At 44.2% G+C, this 20,823-nt stretch overlaps 1 protein-coding gene across 8 annotated transcripts in view; it reads right to left on the bottom strand.

Moving 5' to 3' along the window:
- bmpr1ba (bone morphogenetic protein receptor, type IBa) overlaps nt 1-20,639 on the bottom strand; it is a 189,619-nt gene extending 168,980 nt beyond the window's left edge. For 5 of the 8 annotated variants that reach the window (XM_052461083.1, XM_052461086.1, XM_052461099.1 and 2 more), the window contains exon 1: nt 20,326-20,639. The gene's annotated coding sequence lies outside the window, so the exon portion shown is untranslated. Of the gene's footprint in view, nt 1-1,906; nt 1,925-1,944; nt 2,109-20,325 lie in introns of those variants that run through there. The other 3 variants (XM_052461091.1, XM_052461098.1, XM_052461085.1) reach the window with 3 other exon arrangements.
- Nucleotides 20,640-20,823: the final 184 nt, after the last annotated feature.

The following is a 20,823-nucleotide window of genomic DNA, read 5'->3' as shown; positions in this document are numbered from 1 at the left end:
TATGCTAAAGCCCTTCCGGGCAAATCACTCACCAGGGCAACAGCTTGAAATCATTTATCCTCTCTCTCCCTCTTTTCTCTCTCCCCCTTTAACCGCTGAGACTGAAGCACATTTGGGCAAATTGTGGGAGATTAATAGTTGTGACATTATCAAGGAAGAAATTGTACCCAAGACAAAAGAGTCGAGTGTCAGTGAGGTACGAAAAGGGTGAAATTATTCTAAAGTGGAACAAGATGACCGGCTTATTGCTCCTCTTCCTAAAGGAATTTTGGCCTCAGTGATTATCTTTCAGTGATTCATCTTTTAGCGATTACCTTGGTGAGACATCATGGGCCTGTCCTAACCACATACTGTAGATGATCTAGGCCATGTCCCAAATGGCACCCTATTTGCCCATAGGCATGTGGTCAAAAGTAGTGCACTATGTAGGAAATAGGGTGTCATTTGGGGGGGACACCTAGTGATGGTGGGCAGACCGATCGAGAGGAGCTAGTCCTGTGGGCTGACCGACCGAGAGGAGCTAGTCCTGTGGGCTCACCGACCGAGAGGAGCTAGTCCTGTGGGCTCACCAACCGAGAGGAGCTAGTCCTGTGGGCTGACCGACCGAGAGGAGCTAGTCCTGTGGGCTGGCTGACCGACCGTCCTGTGGGCTGACCGGCCGTCCTGTGGGCTGACCGTGCTAGAGGACCTTTACATAGTCGATCACAGTGTGTGACAGTAAGAAGAGGATAAGAGGATATTCATATGTGAGAGCAGAGAGAGAATAGATGGAAACCTGGAACTAGTGTGAACAAGAGAGGGAACTCTGAAAAGTTACTGATGGGCGCCCACTCCGCCCAGGACTGAATCATGTGTGGTAAGTAGGTTAAAAGTCATCCCTGGTGTTAGTCCCATCTGAACCGGTGAGACACACAGAATCAGTTAAATCGGTGTGTGGGACAGACTAGAGGAACTGGCAGGAGCTCCCTGCATTCCCTTCTCCCCCTGGGCTCAACCCGCTGTGGGCCCACCTCACTCGGTCAGTCCCACCTCATCACTCACCTCCAGCAGCTGGGCCCAAATTGCCCAATTTCCTGCTAGATAACTATCTAACCGGAGCTATCAGGTGTAGATAATATCATCCTCTATTTGCTAACACAGTGCTAAAATAGTTAAGATTCATGTGCAGTTGAGGAGCAAAAGAAGGGATATTTGAATGAAAATAGAATTCCTCAGAGAAAAAACGTTTTTCACAGAACCAGAGAGAAGACTAAACTGTTACAGTGCTAGACCTGAAACTCCAGTGCTGGAACTGGCTCAGACAAGGCTTATCAGTGGTGACCTAATGTCATACTCATATAGCTAGGTCTCACATGGGCTTATAGTACAGTAAAGGACATTGTCAAATATTATCCAAAACCAAAGCCATTCCAATCGAACATCAAAAGATTTTTCCACGTAAGCGTATGTTGACTATAACACGAGAATCAATAGCTTTCTGCTCATACTGTAAATTCCTCAACAGCATTTCCATTCATGTTCAAAAACAAATATTTGAGCACATCTACTCCTTCACTAGCCTCTTGACCATCTTCGGCAGATTTGTGATAACCCAAGAAACAAGGAGCAGAAAAGAAGTCAAGATCAAACTTCAGGCTGCCAGTCTCCTTTGTAAACCTTTCATACAGTACCTTTCATACAGTACCAGTCAAACGTTTGGACACACCAACTAATTGAAGGATTTTTCTTTATATATATATATATATATATATAATAGTGAAGACATCAAAACTATAAAATAACACATATGGAATCATGTAGTAACCCCCTCATAAAAATCTAAATATATTTCATATTCTTCAAAGTAGCCACCCTTTGCCTTAATGACAGCTTTGCTCACTCTTGACATTCTCTCAACCAGCTTCACCTGGAATGTTTTTCCAACAGTCTTGAAGGATTACCCACATATGCTGAGCACTTGTTGGCTGCTTTTCCGTCACTCTGCGGTATGATCTCATTTGGGCTGAGGTCAGATGATTGTGGAGGCAAGGCTCTGATACAGCACTCCATCACTCTCCTTTTCGTTCAAATAGACCTTACACAGCCTGGAGGTGTATTGGGTCATTGTCCTGTTGAAAAACAAATGACAATCCCACTAAGTCAAACCAGATGGGATGGTATCACTGCAGACTACTGTGGTCGCCATGCTGGTTAAGTGTGCCTTGAATTCTAAATAAATCACTGTCAGTGTCAACAACAAAGCACCATCACACCTCCTCCGTGCATCACGGTGAGAACCACACATGCAGAGATCAAACACAGTGCCTCTTTGCTTGAAATCTCACAAAGACACAGCTGTTGGAACCAAATATTTCAACCAAAGAACTCATCAGACCAAAGGACAGATTACCAACGGTCTAATGTCCATTGCTCGTGTTTCTTGGGCCAAGCAAGTCTCTTATTATTATTATTATTATTGGTGTCCTTTAGTAGTGGTTTCTTTGCAGCAATTTGACCGTGAAGGTACTGATTCATGCAGTCTCCTCTGAACAGTTGATGTTGAGATGTGTCTGTTGCTTGAATTATGTGAAGTAATTATTTTGGCTGAAATTTGTGAGGCTGGGAACTCTAATGAACGTATCCTCTGCAGCAGAGGTATCTCTGGGTCTTCCTTTCCTGTGAAGTTCCTCATGAGAGCCAGTTAACTCTAATGAACGTATCCTCTGCAGCAGAGGTATCTCTGGGTCTTCCTTTCCTGTGGAGTTCCTCATGAGAGCCAGTTAACTCTAATGAACGTATCCTCTGCAGCAGAGGTATCTCTGGGTCTTCCTTTCCTGTGGAGTTCCTCATGAGAGCCAGTTAACTCTAATGAACGTATCCTCTGCAGCAGAGGTATCTCTGGGTCTTCCTTTCCTGTGGAGTTCCTCATGAGAGCCAGTTAACTCTAATGAACGTATCCTCTGCAGCAGAGGTATCTCTGGGTCTTCCTCATGAGAGCCAGTTAACTCTAATGAACGTATCCTCTGCAGCAGAGGTATCGCTGGGTCTTCCTCATGAGAGCCAGTTAACTCTAATGAACGTATCCTCTGAAGCAGAGGTATCTCTGGGTCTTCCTTTCCTGTGGAGTTCCTCATGAGAGCCAGTTAACTCTAATGAACGTATCCTCTGCAGCAGAGGTATCTCTGGGTCTTCCTTTCCTGTGGAGTTCCTCATGAGAGCCAGTTTCATCATAGCACTTGATGGTTGTTGTGACGGCATTTGAAGACACTTTCAAAGTTCTTGTATTGACTGACCCTCATGTCTTAAAGTAATGGACTGTTGTTTCTCATTGCTTATTTGAGCTGTCTTGCCATAATAGACTTGGTCTTTTAACAAATAGGGATATTTTTATTTTATTTTTTATTTCACCTTTATTTAACCAGGTAGGCTAGTTGAGAACAAGTTCTCATTTGCAACTGCGACCTGGCCAAGATAAAGCATAGCAGTGTGAACAGACAACACAGAGTTACACATGGAGTAAACAATTAGCAAGTCAATAACACAGTAGAAAAAATGGGCAGTCTATATACAATGTGTGCAAAAGGCATGAGGTAGGCGAATAATACAATTTTGCAGATTAACACTGGAGTGATAAATGATCAGATGGTCATGTACAGGTAGAGATATTGGTGTGCAAAAGAGCAGGAAAGTAAATAAATAAAAACAGTATAAAAACAGTATGGGAATGAGGTAGGTGAAAATGGGTGAGCTATTTACCTATAGACTATGTACAGCTGCAGCGATCGGTTAGCTGCTCGGATAGCTGATGTTTGAAGTTGGTGAGGGAGATAAAAGTCTCCAACTTCAGCGATTTTTGCAATTCGTTCCAGTCACAGGCAGCAGAGTACTGGAACGAAAGGCGGCCAAATGAGGTGTTGGCTTTAGGGATGATCAGTGAGATACACCTGCTGGAGTGCGTGCTACGGATGGGTGTTGCTATCGTGACCAGTGAACTGAGATAAGGCGGAGCTTTACCTAGCATGGACTTGTAGATGACCTGGAGCCAGTGGGTCTGGCGACGGATATGTAGTGAGGGCCAGCCGACTAGAGCATACAGGTCGCAGCGGTGGGTGGTATAAGGTGCTTTAGTGACAAAACGGATGGCACTGTGATAGACTGCATCCAGTTTGCTGAGTAGAGTGTTGGAAGCCATTTTGTAGATGACATCGCCGAAGTCGAGGATCGGTAGGATAGTCAGTTTTACTAGGGTAAGCTTGGCAGCGTGAGTGAAGGAGGCTTTGTTGCGGAATAGAAAGCCGACTCTTGATTTGATTTTTGATTGGAGATGTTTGATGTGAGTCTGGAAGGAGAGTTTGCAGTCTAGCCAGACACCTAGGTACTTATAGATGTCCACATATTCAAGGTCGGAACCATCCAGGGTGGTGATGCTAGTCGGGCATGCGGGTGCAGGCAGCGATCGGTTGAAAAGCATGCATTTGGTTTTACTCGCGTTTAAGAGCAGTTGGAGGCCACGGAAGGAGTGCTGTATGGCATTGAAGCTCGTTTGGAGGTTTGATAGCACAGTGTCCAATGACGGGCCGAAAGTATATAGAATGGTGTCGTCTGCGTAGAGGTGGATCAGGGAATCGCCCGCAGCAAGAGCAACATCATTGATATATACAGAGAAAAGAGTCGGCCCGAGAATTGAACCCTGTGGCACCCCCATAGAGACTGCCAGAGGACCGGACAGCATGCCCTCCGATTTGACACACTGAACTCTGTCTGCAAAGTAATTGGTGAACCAGGCAAGGCAGTCATCCGAAAAACCGAGGCTGTTGAGTCTGCCGATAAGAATATGGTGATTGACAGAGTCGAAAGCCTTGGCGAGGTCGATGAAGACGGCTGCACAGTACTGTCTTTTATCGATGGCGGTTATGATATCGTTTAGTACCTTGAGTGTGGCTGAGGTGCACCCGTGACCGGCTCGGAAACCAGATTGCACAGCGGAGAAGGTACGGTGGGATTCGAGATGGTCAGTGACCTGTTTGTTGACTTGGCTTTCGAAGACCTTAGATAGGCAGGGCAGGATGGATATAGGTCTATAGCAGTTTGGGTCCAGGGTGTCTCCCCCTTTGAAGAGGGGATGACTGCGGCAGCTTTCCAATCCTTGGGGATCTCAGACGATATGAAAGAGAGGTTGAACAGGCTGGTAATAGGGGTTGCGACAATGGCGGCAGATAGTTTCAGAAATAGCGGGTCCAGATTGTCAAGCCCAGCTGATTTGTACGGGTCCAGGTTTTGCAGCTCTTTCAGAACATCTGCTATCTGGATTTGGGTAAAGGAGAACCTGGAGAGGCTTGGGTGAGGAACTACGGGGGGGCGGAGCTGTTGGCCGAGGTTGGAGTAGCCAGGCGGAAGGCATGGCCAGCCGTTGAGAAGTGCTTATTGAAGTTTTCGATAATCATGGATTTATCGGTGGAGACCGTGTTTCCTAGCCTCAGTGCAGTGGGCAGCTGGGAGGAGGTGCTCTTGTTCTCCATGGACTTCACAGTGTCCCAGAACTTTTTGGAGTTGGAGCTACAGGATGCAAACTTCTGCCTGAAGAAGCTGGCCTTAGCTTTCCTGACTGACTGCGTGTATTGGTTCCTGACTTCCCTGAACAGTTGCATATCACGGGGCTATTCGATGCTATTGCAGTCCGCCACAGGATGTTTTTGTGCTGGTCGAGGGCAGTCAGGTCTGGAGTGAACCAAGGGCTGTATCTGTTCTTGGTTCTGCATTTTTGAACGGAGCATGCTTATCTAAAATGGTGAGGAAGTTACCTTTAAAGAATGACCATGCATCCTCAACTGACGGATGAGGTCAATGTCCTTCCAGGATACCCGGGCCAGGTCGATTAGAAAGGCCTGCTCACAGAAGTGTTTTAGGGAGCGTTTGACAGTGATGAGGGGTGGTCGTTTGACTGCGGCTCCGTGGCGGATACAGGCGATGAGGCAGTGATCGCTGAGATCCTGGTTGAAGACAGCGGAGGTATATTTGGAGGGCCAGTTGGTCAGGATGACGTCTATGAGGGTGCCCTTGTTTACAGAGTTAGGGTTGTACCTGGTGGGTTCCTTGATGATTTGAGTGAGATTGAGGGCATCTAGCTTAGATTGTAGGACTGCCGGGGTGTTAAGCATATCCCAGTTTAGGTCACCTAACAGAACAAACTCTGAAGCTAGATGGGGGGCGATCAATTCACAAATGGTGTCCAGGGCACAGCTGGGAGCTGACGGGGGTCGGTAGCAGGCGGCAACAGTGTGAGACTTGTTTCTGGAGAGAGTAATTTTCAAAATTAGTAGTTCAAACTGTATACTTCTGTATACCACAACCTACCTTGTCACAACAACTGACTGGTTCAAACGCATTAAGGAAAGAAATTCCACAAATTAACTTTTAACAAGGCATACCTGTTAATTGAAATGCATTCCAGGTGACTCCCTCATGAAGTTGGTTGAGAGAATGCCAAGAGTGTGCAAAGCTGTCATGAAGGCAAAGGGTGGCTACTTTGAAGAATCTCATGTATGTATGCAGTTGTAGTCGGGAAGTTTACATACACTTAGGTTGGAGTCATTGAAACTCATTTTTCAACCACAATTTCTTGTTAACAAACTATAGTTTTGGAAAGTTGGTTAGGACATCTGTTTTGTGCATGACACAAGTAATTTGTCCAACAATTGTTTACAGACATATTATTCCACTTATAATTCACTGTATCACAATTCCAGTGGGTCAGAAGTTTACTAAATAAAATAAGTTGACTGTGCCTTTAAACAGCTTGGAAAATTCCAGAAAATTATGTCATGGCTTTAGAAGCTTCTGATAGGCTAATTGACTTAATTTGAGTCAAATGGAGGTGTACCTGTGGATGCATTTCAAGGCGTACCTTCAAACACAGTCTCTCTTTGCTTGAAATCATGGGAAAATCAAAATAAATCAGCCAAGACCTCAGAAAAAAAAGTGTAGACCTCCACAAGTCTGCTTCATCCTTGGGAGCAATTTCCAAATGCCTGAAGGTACCATGTTCATCTATACAAACAATAATAAGCAAGTATAAACACCATGGGACCACGCAGCCGTCATACCGCTCAGGAAGGAGATGCATTCTGTCTCCTAGAGATGAACGTACTTTGGTGCGAAAAGTGCAAATCAATCCCAGAACAACAGCAAAGGACCTTGTGAAGATGCTGGAGGAAACAGGTACAAAAGTATCTATATCAACAGTAAAACGAGTACTATATCGACACAACCTGAAAGGCCGCTCAGCAAGGAAGAAGCCCCTGCTCCAAAACCACCATAAAAAAAGCCAGACTACGGTTTGCAACTGCACATGGGAACAAAGATCGTCGTTTTTGGAGAAATGCCCTCTGGTCTGATGAAACAAAAATAGAACTGTTTGGCCAAAATGACCATTGTCATGTTTGGAGGAAAAAGGGGGAGGCTTGCAAGCACCAACCCAGCCGTGAAGCACGGGGGTGGCAGCATCATGTTGTGGAGGTGCTTTGCTGTTTTTAGGGACTGGTGGCCCTTCACAAAATAGATGGCTTCATGAGGAAGGTAAATTATGTGGAAGCAACATCCAGACATCAGTCAGGAAGTTAAAGCTTGGTCGCAAACGGACAATGACCCCAAGCATACTTCCAAAGTTGTGGCAAAATGGCTTAAGGACAACAAAGTCAAGGTATTGGAGTGGCCATCACAAAGCCTGTGCGAGCAAGGAGGCCTACAAACCTGACTCGGTTACACCAGCTCTGTCAGGAGGAATGGGCCGAAATTCACCCAACTTATTGTGGGAAGCTTGTGGAAGGCTACCCAAAACGTTTGACCCAAGTTAACAATTTAAAGGCAATGCTACCAAATACTAATTGAGTGCAGGTAAACTTCTGACCCACTGGTAAAAGCTGAAATAAATCACTCTACTATTATTATGACATTTCACATTCTTAAAATAAAGTGGTGATCCTAACTGACCTAAGACGGGGAATTTTTACTAGGATTAAATGTCAGGAATTGTGAAAAACTTTATTTAAATGTATTTGGCTACGGTATGTAAACTTCCCACACACTTTTTTGGTTACTACATGATTTCAGAACGTTAAATGTCTTCTATTATTTTACAATGTAGAAAATAGTAGAAACAAAGAAGAACCCTTGAATGAGTAGGTGTGTCCAAACTTTTGACTGGTACTGTACATTATATACACTGCTCAAAAAAATAACACATCCTCGATCTGAATGAATGAAATATTCTTATTAAATACTTTTTTCTTTACGTAGTTGAATGTGCTGACAACAAAATCACACAAACTATCAATGGAAATCAAATTTATCAACCCATGGAGGTCTGGATTTGGAGTCACACTCAAAATTAAAGTGTAAAACCACACTACAGGCTGATCCAACTTTGATGTAATGTCCTTAAAACAAGTCAAAATGAGGCTCAGTAGTGTGTGTGGCCTCCCTACAACGCCTGGGCATGCTCCTGATGAGGTGGCGGATGGTCTCCTGAGGGATCTCCTCCCAGACCTGGACTAAAGCATGCGCCAACTCCTGGACAGTCTGTGGTGCAACGTAGCGTTGGTGGATGGAGCGAGACATGATGTCCCAGATGTGCTCAATTGGATTCAGGTCTGGGGAACGGGCGGGCCAGTCCATAGCATCAATGCCTTCCTCTTGCAGGAACTGCTGACACACTCCAGCCACATGAGGTCTAGCATTGTCTTGCATTAGGAGGAACCCAGGGCCAACCGCACCAGCATATGGTCTCACAGGGGGTCTGAGGATCTCATCTCGGTACCTAATGGCAGTCAGGCTACCTCTGGCGAGCACATGGAGGGCTGTGCGGCCCCCCAAAGAAATGCCACCCCACACCATGACTGACCCACCGCCAAACCGGTCATGCTGGAGGATGTTGCAGGCAGCAGAACGTTCTCCACGGCGTCTCCAGACTGTCACATGTGCTCAGTGTGAACCTGCTTTCATCTGTGAAGAGCACAGGGCGCCAGTGGCGAATTTGCCAATCTTGGTGTTCTCTGGCAAATGCCAAAACATCCTGTACGGTGTTGGGCTGTAAGCACAACTCCCACCTGTGGACGTCATGCCCTCATACCACCCTCATGGAGTCTGTTCTGACCGTTTGAGCAGACACATGCACATTTGTGGCCTGCTGGAGGTCATTTTGCAGGGCTCTGGCAGTGCTCCTCCTTGCACAAAGGCGGAGGTAGCGGTCCTGCTGCTGGGTTGTTGCCCTCCTACGGCCTCCTCCACGTCTCCTGATGTACTGGCCTGTCTCCTGGTAGCGCCTCCATGCTCTGGACACTACGCTGACAGACACAGCAAACCTTCTTGCCACAGCTCGCATTGATGTGCCATCCTGGATGAGCTGCACTACCTGAGCCACTTGTGTGGGTTGTAGACTCCGTCTCATGCTACCACCAGAGTGAAAGCACCGCCAGCATTCAAAAGTGACCAAAACAGCATAGGAACTGAGAAGCATAGGAACTGAGAAGTGGTCTGTGGTCCCCACCTGCAGAACCACTCCTTTATTGGGGGTATCTTGCTAAATGCCTATAATTTCCACCCGTTGTCTATTCCATTTGCACAACAGCATGTGAAATGTATTATCAATCAGTGTTGCTTCCTAAGTGGACAGTTTGATTTCACAGAAGTGTGATTGACTTGGAGTTACATTGTGTTGTTTAAGTGTTCCCTTTATTTTTTGAGCAGTGTATTATAGACACAAAGGCAGTGTGTTGATTGTTCTACTTCAGTTTAATTCTCCATCAACTTGGAATTCTGTTGTCTCCCCTGAGGAGTTCTACCCAGTGTGTGTACAGAGATAAAGCGCTAGAGGGGTGGGTGGGGGGGAATCAAGAGGTGTCAAGAGTCCAACTCATCCTCGTTACAGTGCCAAAGAAAAAACTAAGTGCGGCAAAATGAAAGCCATCTGTGGATCACACACGATGTGACAGTCAGTCCCTTTTTCCCCCTCAGCTTCTTCATATCCCGGATAATGTATGCTAAATCGGGTTATCTTTGATTAGCCACCTGTGGAAATTAGATCTAGAATATTACCATGTGTAGATCCAGAAGATTATTGGCTTTAAAACCCATCTTTGTTGTCGGGAATATCAAGCTTCCGACATCAAACAATGAGACTGCATTCTGCAGAACAGACGAGTTCTTCTACTCTCTACTGTAGCCAGAGACATGTAGCTCGCTAGACTCCTGCATCAACCGCGTCGCCGAACGTGCTAGCCTTGCAGGGCCACGTTCAGTAGGAAAACGTTGTGGAACATTGCAGATAGAAATGTAATGAATGACGCTGACATGATTCCTTACTCTACATGTTAGGGAGGCATGTTTCTTTTACATAACAGATTTATAAAATCAGAAAGTTCCACAACATTGTGCCCTGCTGAACCACCCCAAAGTTTACTCATTACAGAGAGCTCAGAAATTTCTTCCCCTATTGGCTGGGCTTACTTCTTGTCGTTACAGAGAAGGAAGTTTGGCTGCAGGATCCAAGTATGGGTAACTACATACTTGGAGTTGCCACGTTCACATGCTAGTCAGAACTAGGAAACTCTGAAATGTCCGACATGTTGATTCATTGAACGCGGAAGGTGTATAACTACAATCAGTTAGCAACTCAGACATTTCAGAGTTTCCTAGTTCCGACTAGCACGTGAACACAGAAAGTGTCTGAAAGTGGGCATGGCAAAAGAAGAGGGTGGATCAACAGAGATGGGTGTAACATCAGAGGGTGGATCAACAGAGATGGGTGTAACATCAGAGGGTGGATCAACAGAGATGGGTGTAACATCAGCAGGTGGATCAACAGAGATGGGTGTAACATCAGAGTGTGGATCAACAGAGATGGGTGTAACATCAGAGGGTGGACCAATAGAGATGGGTGTAACATCAGAAGGTGGATCAACAGAGATGGGTGTAACATCAGAGGGTGGATCAACAGAGATGGGTGTAACATCAGAGTGTGGATCAACAGAGATGGGTGTAACATCAGAGGGTGGACCAACAGAGATGGGTGTAACATCAGCAGGTGGATCAACAGAGATGGGTGTAACATCAGAAGGTGGACCAACAGAGATGGGTGTAACATCAGAGGGTGGATCAACAGAGATGGGTGTAACATCAGAGGGTGGATCAACAGAGATGGGTGTAACATCAGAGGGTGGATCAACAGAGATGGGTGTAACATCAGAGGGTGGACCAACAGAGATGGGTGTAACATCAGAAGGTGGACCAATAGAGATGGGTGTAACATCAGCAGGTGGACCAACAGAGATGGGTGTAACATCAGAGGGTGGATCAACAGAGATGGGTGTAACATCAGAAGGTGGACCAACAGAGATGGGTGTAACATCAGAAGGTGGACCAATAGAGATGGGTGTAACATCAGCAGGTGGACCAACAGAGATGGGTGTAACATCAGAGGGTGGATCAACAGAGATGGGTGTAACATCAGCAGGTGGACCAACAGAGATGGGTGTAACATCAGAGGGTGGATCAACAGAGATGGGTGTAACATCAGAAGGTGGATCAGAGATGGGTGTAACATCAGAGGGTGGATCAACAGAGATGGGTGTAACATCAGAAGGTGGATCAACAGAGATGGGTGTAACATCAGAGGGTGGATCAACAGAGATGGGTGTAACATCAGAGGGTGGATCAACAGAGATGGGTGTAACATCAGCAGGTGGATCAACAGAGATGGGTGTAACATCAGAGGGTGGATCAACAGAGATGGGTGTAACATCAGAAGGTGGACCAACAGAGATGGGTGTAACATCAGAAGGTGGACCAACAGAGATGGGTGTAACATCAGAAGGTGGACCAACAGAGATGGGTGTAACATCAGAAGGTGGACCAACAGAGATGGGTGTAACATCAGCAGGTGGACCAACAGAGATGGGTGTAACATCAGAGGGTGGATCAACAGAGATGGGTGTAACATCAGAAGGTGGACCAACAGAGATGGGTGTAACATCAGAAGGTGGACCAATAGAGATGGGTGTAACATCAGCAGGTGGACCAACAGAGATGGGTGTAACATCAGAGGGTGGATCAACAGAGATGGGTGTAACATCAGAAGGTGGATCAGAGATGGGTGTAACATCAGAGGGTGGATCAACAGAGTTGGGTGTAACATCAGAAGGTGGACCAACAGAGATGGGTGTAACATCAGAAGGTTTGTTAGTCACTCTCAGTCAGATATATTAAAAACTCCAAACACCTCTATCCACCCTATGGCAAATTAGTAGAATTGCAGGTTATTGGCTTTAAAACCACACATATTTCTCTCTGCCCCATGGCAAATGAGTAGAAATGCATGGAATTGGCTTTAAAACCACACATCTTTTGCTCTGCACCATGGCAAATGAGTAGAAATGCATGAAATTGATTTTTAAATTGCCAAATCTGCCCCCATGATGAATTCAAATTTTGTGGCCCCACCCCACATCAAATATTCTTAGAACTATTGATGACCCCGAATGTGCTGAAAGATGTTTACATGGCTCGTCCGGGTAGATCTTTAAAATATCCTTTCTCTCTAAAAAATATATATGTCTTCCTGTATTATACTTATGCTGAAATGTTCATTATATTCTAATGAGCCATTTGACTTCATGTTCGTATTCTTCTCTTTTATTCTGTCTTATTTTTGTTGCGTTGTCGAGAAGGAACTTGTAAAGAAGCACTTAGTTGGACGGTGTGTCTACCATGTGTATCCTGGACTAATACAACTCAAAACTCTACGGAGAAAAACCATAAGCCACATGAGTGGAAAGTTAGATTTTGTTACAGTAACGTTGTAATTATTGTGCAGTCTTGAAAGGAATATTTTTAAAAAGTGTTCTTCTTTCAAAATGACAAAGTAGGACATGAACTTAAGAACTTGATCATGTCCCTTATCTGATTCTCAGGTTGATGAACAGTTATTTGATTGTCTGGTAGAATCCAGGAACTCAGTTAATTACAGTCAAAAGGCCATTCGTTTACACCTCGCCCTGTGGCAACAGAGCTCTTTTGAAGTCACACCATAGTCAAACAGGTACAAATCACACGGACAGCCTAGATGGGTGTGTGCTCCTGCCTGCTGCTTTGTCATTTAAACAGAAGGATAGCAGTTCAGATTTACTTCAATAAACCTGCTATTCTTGGCTTCTGGCTTTCCTTCCGTACCAAAATGTGAACTGAATTCAGCACTCACACAAAAGCCTCCTGAGACATCAGATGATGTCAGGGGATCCATAGTAACACACCACAGACACAGCATGGAACTGTTCAGGGTTTTGGACAATTCCCATGTCTTAAACCAAATGACACAGTCAATTGAAACAGTGAACTGATTTGTGGATCCGTAATGTTTTTCCCCAATTAAGCTGGCTTTCATCTAAGACGCCTTAGCTAAAATAGTAGACAACTACCCTCACAATGCCGCAGTGTCTCATTTCTGACACACACACACACACACACACACACACACACACACACACACACACACACACACACACACACACACACACACACACACACACACACACACACACACATCTGCTCATATACTTCCCTTGTTCATATTTGCTGACTGTTTTCCTGCTTGGTCCCAAGGCGATAGAGCTCACGCAGAGAGAAGAGGTAAGAATTGGACACATATTGCCATATGGTGAAACACTCCTCAGACATACGCTTGTCATAATCCACACTGACAGACAGCTGGGCCTGGTTATAGACTCAGAGAGAGGGGAGGGGGAGGGGGGCGACTATACAGTAAGGGGCTTTATTTGTTTGAGTTCTTTTCTCTCCTCTCTTCAGTGTATTAGGCACTATTACTTCCAGCCTTGACTCAGAGGCATGGAATATCCAGTGCTGTACGATAGACTAGAGCCCTGTCCAGGGGGTGTACTGGTACATCAAGCTGCCTCACACTACACAGACAGGAGATAGACTAGAGCCCTGTCCAGGGGGTGTACTGGTACATCAAGCTGCCTCACACTACACAGGCAGGAGATAGACTAGAGCCCTGTCCAGGGGTGTACTGGTACATCAAGCTGCCTCACACTACACAGACAGGAGATAGACTAGAGCCCTGTCCAGGGGTGTACTGGTACATCAAGCTGCCTCACACTACACAGGCAGGAGATAGACTAGAGCCCTGTCCAGGGGTGTACTGGTACATCAAGCTGCCTCACACTACACAAGCCGGAGATAGACTAGAGCCCTGTCCAGGGGGTGTACTGGTACATCAAGCTGCCTCACACTACACAGACAGGAGATAGACTAGAGCCCTGTCCAGGGGGTGTACTGGTACATCAAGCTGCCTCACACTACACAGGCAGGACATCAGCTCCAAAACAAGGCTGTTGCAAGGCTACGTATGATAGACTTGCTGCCACTGTATTCATCATGATGGCAATGAGAAGCTTTAGTCCCATCTTGATTCAAGTTAATGAGAGTCTTTTTACGCACCAATTGTTACATGGAGATGCTATACGAGGCAATCAGGGAACGGGATCTCATTCCTCATCGGCAGTTGTGTATATAACAGTGTGTATAGCTCACCCTGTTTTTATCTCGCTAAACTAACTGCATAGTCAATGTGTTACACAAAGGGAGACAAGCACTGCTGTTGTGTCTATCCACATCTCCCCGACCCCACGGTTCCTAAACATAGTAGTGCAATGATAGAGGCTATTATGGCAAAGTCCCAAATCAGGCCACCATATAAATGTCTTATAGGGCTCTGTTTGACCAAACCTAATGATGGTCAATCTAAGAGCAGGCGGTTGGGGTGTGACAGAAATATTGTTTCTATTTCCACTATCACAATTAAAATTGGCGCACTTGCTAGTGTTTAGGTCAAAAGGGGCCAGATTTTGAGTTGTGTTTCGAGGCTTGGCCTCTCACTGGCCAATCAGAATGTGTGGTGTGTCGAGGCTTGGCCTCTCACTGGCCAATCAGAACGTGCTTCATGGCAAAATATGCAATTGCTTCAAGTTTTGTATTTACGGGCTTTTATGTAATGCCTTGGAATCAACTCCAATTCCAATGTCAGTCCGTTATAGTTAGTTCAATGGCTTACAGAAATGAAATAACTAAATGTAGACCTATCTTTGCTAAGTAGGTTAACTTGAACCCATTTGCAGCCCACATTGTTCTATGTTATTGTATGTATTCAATAGCATTCACACTGGTATAGGGGTTAGGCCTACTATGTAAGATTACATTATTTATTGATGAAAACAGAACAAATAATTATAATCAAAATAAAAACCTTGTTTTCAATAGGCTGTCACACCATCATTTCTCCCCGTGGCCATATCATATTAAAACAGAGTAGACGACGGAGGGTTTTACCCACATCCCAAACTTTTCACAGTTACTGGACAAAGATCCTGTATTAAACTAAAAAGAGAGAGAATGTCCTCTCACCGTTGTACTGTTCCCAAATAGGCCTAGGTTTAATGAACATAATCAGAACCATTTCACAGATAGGATCACATTCACACATCTCTCAAATTGCATCGCGAGCGCAGCACGGACGTCACATTCACACATCTTTCAAATTGCATCGCGAGCGCACCACAGACGTCACATTCACACATCTTTCAAATTGCATCGCGAGCGCACCACAGACGTCACATTCACACATCTTTCAAATTGCATCGCGAGCGCACCACGGACGTTGTCACCATGAAACCAGAAATGTGAATCGTTTTAATAAGTAACGTTTTTTTTGGGGGGTTTAACAACGACAATAAATACATGTCAAATGTAATGATATCATAAAACTGCCAAAATAAAAACAAAGACATTCATTGCTGTTGAACCAGAATTGGTTACAGTAGACCTAAGGGAGGGCTTGGGGTTTGAACATATGAAATGGAAAACAAGCCCTTTATACAGGTTTCATGAAGGGCATGGACGTGTAACCTACATGATGGAGGGGGGTTATGCACATCCAGAACAGGACCAGCATGGCTAAAATAATGTGGGTCTGCCTGCAATGCAGAGATAAAAAAAATGATTGTCATCTCACTGTTTTACTCCTCTCAAACTTGATATTTTAGTACAATTTTGGTGATTAAGATTTTTTTCCATGCAGTCTCAGGAGCCAACCCTTTTTTTCCCCAACAGTCTTGACTACTTGCAATTGCATTGGACAGACAAAGAAAAAGGTTTCATTGAGAGGAGGGGTAGACTATGCTTGGTTTTTAGTCAAATAAAACTAAATGGGGAAAAAGCATTCATTTTTTATGTTTCTAAATACGAAGCACACAGGCACATTAGGCTACTCTTGTTCCATGTCCCTATGGGCACAATGTGTCACGGCTGGATAGACTGCGTTTCTGCAGTCAAAGTTAATGTCATAACGAACTGTGTTACAGCTAAAACCAGCTTTTGGTTGGTCTTAAATATCCCTATCAGCGCTGGCTGAAATTAGCACTTTGAATCATGTTAAGGACATACCTCATATTTTCACCCCACCCATCTGAGCTGAGATAAGACGGGTCAATTGCCGAACCTGGCGTTAGGGCTGGAAAATGCCAGTGCCCCAGTTTAAATGACGAAATTTCAAACTAACATGCATTTGACACTAGCGTCACCTTAACACCAGGCAAAAATAGAGCTCATATACGACCCTAGTGGCCCTGGTCAAAACGACCCTAGGGGCCTGGTCAAAACGACCCTAGGGGCCTGGTCAAAATGACCCTAGAGGGCCTGGTCAAAACGACCCTAGAGGGCCTGGTCAAAACGACCCTAGGGGCCTGGTCAAAAACGACCCTAGGGGCCTGGTCAAAACGACCCTAGGGGCCTGGTCAAAATGACCCTAGAGGGCCTGGTCAAAACGACCATAGAGGGCCTGGTCAAAAACGACCCTAGGGGCCTGGTCAAAACGACCCTAGGGGCCTGGTCAAAATGACCCTAGAGGGCCTGGTCAAAATGACCATAAAGGGCCTGGTCAAAATGACCCTAAAGGGCCTGGTCAAAACGACCCTAGAGGGGCCTGGTCAAAACGACCCTAAAGGCCCTGGTCAAAACGACCCTAAAGGCCCTGGTCAAAATGACCCTAACGGCCCTGTGGGAATTTCAGTACTTCCTCATTATGTTTCCTACAGGTTTCCTCATGATTATATTTAAAAGTCATGTTCTCAAATTGTTCAGAGAACTTTAAGAAACAATGTTCTTCTGTGGGAATTTCAGTACTTCCTCAGAACATTCCACACAAGTTCCCATGTGGTTGTATTTAATGCTATATGTTTACTATATTCTGGGACCGTTTTCAAAAATGGTGTAACTTAAGCAATGTTCTAAGAATGTAGGAAAGGGGGATACCTAGTCAGAATGATTTCAACGGAGATGTGTCTTCCACATTTAACCCAACCCCTCTGAATCAGAGAGGTGCGGGGGGGGTTGCCTTAGTCGACATCCACGTCATCGGCTCCCGGGTAGGGTTATTTTTTATATCAGTTCTTGGCAATATTTTAGGAATGTTCTAAAAAAGATATATAATTATATAAACAAGCTGTTAATTCCGTTCTCAGAACATGAAGAAAAAACTTTCAGATCACATTCTAAAAAATACTGTATATGTAACCGATGTGAAATGGCTAGCTAGTTAGCGGTGGTGCGCGCTAATAGCGTTTCGATCCGTGACGTCACTCGCTCAGACCTTGAAGTAGTGGTTCCCCTTGCCCTGCAAGGGCCGCGGCTTTTGTGGATCGATGGGTAACGATGCTTCGAGTGTGACTGTTGATGTGTGCAGAGAGGGTCCCTGGTTCGGGGCGAGGAGAGGGACTGAAGCTATACTGTTACATATTGTAACGAAACAGCAGGGAGCAGGTCTCAAACCCTCGACCTTCGAGCCCGAGGTCCGGCGCCCCATCGACTGTGCCGCAAAAGCATTTCCGTGCTTATAAACCCAAGGTCGTTACACTATAGACAGGTTGGCTGACAACATCGCAAAGATTATATGTGCGCATTGATGTGGCCTGAAGGCATGCGTTGTTATGCTTCTGAACGGTGTTAGTAACGTTCAGAAAACGCTCTAACAACGTTATTTAAAAACATATACTTGCCTTTCTCAGTGTAAAACAAACATTTTGTTAAGTGTGTTCAGGTGTGTTAACCGTGCCCACTAATTGGCCACACCTGATCTTAATGAGTGCTTGTTTCCTTTGAAATGGGGTCTGTTAGAAATTAAATGGTAATTTACTTGCATTTTAGTCTATCACGGAACCTGTTGCGCTTCAGTAAAACGTTCTCAGATCCTCCCTGCAACATAAAAATAAACATTCCCAGAACAGGCAAAATGTTCACTTCTGTTCTCAGAATGTTTGAAAAACTTAATGTTTTACTTGTCAAACACTTATGTTCCAACAACTTCCAAGGAACCAAATGTGCTAGCTGAGATGTGCTGCAACCTGGTCTCAGACCATTTTGTATTGTTCTGTATGTTAAGCCAACAACACAATTGAGTATACGTTACGTTTCTTAGGGTATATATTAATTTCTGGATGTCCATCATCCATTCCTTCTAATATGTTACGAATTTGCAAAACGTTTGACATGTTGTGAATTTGCAAAATGTACAATATGTTACGAACTTGCACAACATATGATATGTTACGAAATCCAATTTGTTTGGCTAATGTTAGCTAGATGGCTAGGTGACTAACGCTAATGTTAGCTAGATGGCTAGGTGACTAACGCTAATGTTAGCTAGGTGACTAATGCTAATGTTAGCTAGCTGGCTAACTTTGGCTAGGCTAGGGGTTAAGGTTAGGAGTTAGGTTAAAGGGTTAGGGTTCGCTAAAAGGTTATGGTTGCTACATGCTCGTGTTACACACCCAACCAACCACCCTCTTTTTGTTAGCCTTAAAGGACAATTCCACCCAAAAAAACGATTAGTCCGTTGTTGATATAGTCCCAAAATGTTTTGCTTGTCAGCTATCAAATTTAAGATATGTATATTTTAAAATACAGAAAAATCACCTGTATAATGCCTTTTGCATCATATGGTAAAAATATTGTTTCTGACAAGCAAAACATTTTGGGACTTTATCAACAATGGATTAATGAAACAACTACAAGAAATATACCTTTTGTTTGGAATTTTCCTTTAATTAAGGATCCTAAAATGACATATCCAAATCTAACTGCCTGTAGCTCAGGCCCTGAAGCAGGGATATGCATATTCTTGGTACCATTTGAAAGGAAACACTATGAGGTTTGTGTAAATGTGAAAGGAATGTAGGAGAATATAACACAATAGATCAGGTACAGGATAATACAAAGGAGAAAAAAAAAGTTATTTTGTATTTTTTGTACCAACATCTTTGAAATGCAAGAGAAAGGCCATAATGTATTATTCCTGCCTAAGTGCAATTTAGATTTTGTACACTAGATGGCAGTAGTGCATGTGTACCATTTTAGACTGATCTGTATTTCTGTTCAAAATGTTGTATCAAGACTGCCCAAATGTGCCTAATTTGTTTATTAATAACTTTATGTTCAAAACTGTGCACTCTCCTCAAACAATACCATGGTATTCTTTCGCTGTAATAGCTAATGTAAATTGGACAGTGCAGTTTGATTAACAATAATTTAAGCTTTCTGCCAATATCAGATATATCTATGTCCTGGGAAATGTTGTTGTTACTTACAACCTCATCCTAATCACATTAGCCTACGTTAGCGCAACAGTCCGATGGACAGGACACCGATCCCAAAGTTATTAAGTGTATAATCTTCTGTAACCATACAAATTGCAACATGCCATACTAATTTTACGTTCACAATGTTAAGTTTAGTCTATGAGACCAGGCTGTGTGAAAAGCAACATGCCATACTAATTTGATAACCCGGATTTACGTTCACAATATTACGTTTAGTCTATGAGACCAGGCTGTGTGAAAAGCAACATGCCATACTAATTTGATAACCCGGATTTACGTTCACAATATTACGTTTAGTCTATGAGACCAGGCTGTGTGAAAAGCCTCATTTTAGTTGCATTATATATAGAGCTCTGGAGATGTCATTGTAAGCTACTGGATATCTGAAACGCCATCAAAAAGTGTTATAGCAACAAAGTGTCTCAAACTGGGAGGGTAGGCTACATTTCTTGATTGTGTAAAATGCCAACTACTCAACTCCCGTGACTAAATAAACATGCTGTTCTACCTGTGATTATCGCAGTACATTTCAGACTGATGAAGGCAGCAATTCGACTGTTCGAAATTGAAAAGCCTCCAGCTCACAAAGTAATTCAACTTTCTAGACCACATTTTTTGTTCTCACCTTACTCTCAGAATGATAGAACACTTTTGTTGTCAGCACCTCGGGAATCCACTACAGATGATACTCTTCTCAACACTACCCGACCGTCAGTCTTTCCGTTCTGCAGTTGTCTCACGTTCGCATTTTTGAGTCAACAACCTCTCTACCTTGCCTCTCAAAAAAGCGTTACACTTCTTAAGAAATGCTCCGTTCCTTCGCTCCAACTACCGACGTCTTGAAGAATTGCAGTTAAGAAAACAGCTTTTAAATTAAGCATTGTTAATGGTTCTCAAACCTCTACTCGGGGACCCCCAGACGTTTCACAATTTTGTTGTAGCTTTAACTAGCACACCTGATTCTCCTTGCTGATTGGTTGACAAGTTGAATGAGGAGCGGTAGCTCTGAAATAGATCAAATGCATATGGAACGGCAGGGGGTCAACGCTACCTTGGCATTGAAGTAACCAATATAACCCATGTGTGGCAGTGGAACAGTAATGAACTGTGGATCTCAGATTTA

Source organism: Oncorhynchus keta, chromosome 14, assembly GCF_023373465.1.
Source record: "Oncorhynchus keta strain PuntledgeMale-10-30-2019 chromosome 14, Oket_V2, whole genome shotgun sequence".
Classification (NCBI taxonomy): Eukaryota; Metazoa; Chordata; class Actinopteri; order Salmoniformes; family Salmonidae; genus Oncorhynchus; species Oncorhynchus keta.
Note: the sequence above shows the minus strand (reverse complement) of the source record. Positions and strands in the feature narration are given on the sequence as shown.